This window comes from Oncorhynchus nerka, unplaced genomic scaffold (assembly GCF_034236695.1).
Source record: "Oncorhynchus nerka isolate Pitt River unplaced genomic scaffold, Oner_Uvic_2.0 unplaced_scaffold_915, whole genome shotgun sequence".
In the NCBI taxonomy this organism is placed as follows: Eukaryota; Metazoa; Chordata; class Actinopteri; order Salmoniformes; family Salmonidae; genus Oncorhynchus; species Oncorhynchus nerka.
The window spans coordinates 265,405-266,915 of NW_027040389.1; the positions used below are offsets into that span (position 1 = coordinate 265,405).

General features: G+C 36.6%; 2 non-coding genes across 2 annotated transcripts; both read left to right on the top strand.

Annotated features, from left to right (window-relative positions):
- Positions 1-897: 897 nt before the first annotated feature.
- Positions 898-1,016, top strand: LOC135570716 (small Cajal body-specific RNA 14). Its single transcript, XR_010463575.1, has one exon. It is a non-coding gene; the product is annotated as a small Cajal body-specific RNA 14 (non-coding RNA).
- A 13-nt stretch (positions 1,017-1,029) lies between these two features.
- Positions 1,030-1,160, top strand: LOC135570720 (small Cajal body-specific RNA 14). Its single transcript, XR_010463579.1, has one exon. It is a non-coding gene; the product is annotated as a small Cajal body-specific RNA 14 (non-coding RNA).
- The last annotated feature ends 351 nt before the right edge of the window (positions 1,161-1,511 follow it).

A 1,511-nucleotide genomic window follows, 5' to 3' on the forward strand; every position in this document is an offset into this window, starting at 1 on the left:
ATGATGTATTGATTAGTTAGTAGTTGTATAGTATAATGATGTATTGATTAGTTAATAGTTGTATAATGATGTATTGATTAGTTAGTAGTTGTAGTATAATGATGTATTGATTAGATAATAGCTGTAGTATAATGATGTATTGATTAGATAGTAGTTAGTTAATAGTTGTAGTATAATGATGTATTGATTAGTTAGTAGTTGTATAGTATAATGATGTATTGATTAGTTAATAGTTGTAGTATAATGATGTACTGATTAGTTAGTAGTTGTATAGTATAATGATGTATTGATTAGTTAATAGTTGTAGTATAATGATGTATTGATTAGTTAGTAGTTGTATAATGATGTATTGATTAGTTAGTAGTTGTATAATGATGTATTGATTAGTTAATAGTTGTAGTATAATGATGTATTGATTAGATAGTAGTTAGTTAATAGTTGTATAGTATAATGATGTATTGATTCGTTAGTAGTTGTATAGTATAATGATGTATTGATTAGTTAGTAGTTGTATAGTATAATGATGTATTGATTAGTTAGTAGTTGTAGTATAATGATGTATTGATTAGTTAGTAGTTAGTTAGTAGTTGTATAGTATAATGATGTATTGATTAGTTAGTAGTTGTATAGTATAATGATGTATTGATTAGTTAGTAGTTGTATAATGATGTATTGATTAGTTAGTAGTTGTATAGTATAATGATGTATTGATTAGTTAGTAGTTGTATAATGATGTATTGATTAGTTAGTAGTTGTAGTATAATGATGTATTGATTACTGTTGTCTGATCCATCAGTGTGTGGAAGAGATCCTCAGCTACCTGAAACTCTGCTTCTCCAGAGAACCTCTGATGGCCACGGTCTGTGTTCAACAGGTCTGTACTGTGTGTGTGTGTGTGGTGGTCAGTGTAATGACTACTGTACTGGTCAGTGTACTGTAGTCTCTAAGACTCACCACAGAGTGAGACTGGTACCTGCCGACAGGGACTCGGTCTCCTGTCGATGGTTCCATACAAAACACTAACGTTCAGAAGAGACAGTGTAATGACTACTGTACTGGTCAGTGTACTGTAGTCTCTAAGACTCACCACAGAGTGAGACTGGTACCTGCCGACAGGGACTGAGAGATATCGGTCTCCCTGTGCGATGGTTCCATACAAAACGTGTGTGTGTGTGTGTGTGTGTGTGAGAGAGAGAGAGGGGTCAGTGTGTGTGAGAGAGAGAGAGAGAGAGAGAGAGGGGTCAGTGTGTGTCAGAGAGAGAGGTCAGTGTGTGTGGGAGAGAGCGGTGTGTGTGTGTGTGTGTGAGAGAGGGCAGTGTGTGTGTGAGAGGGAGAGAGACAGAGACAGAGAAAGAGATCAGTGTGAGAGAGAGGTCAGTGAGAGAGTGAGAGGTCTGTGTGAGTGAGAGAGAGAGAGAGAGAGGTCAGTGTGTTTGTGTGAGAGAGAGAGAGAGTGAGAGGTGTTTGTGTGAGAGTGAGGTGAGTGTGAGAGAGAGAGAGAGAGGGCTGTG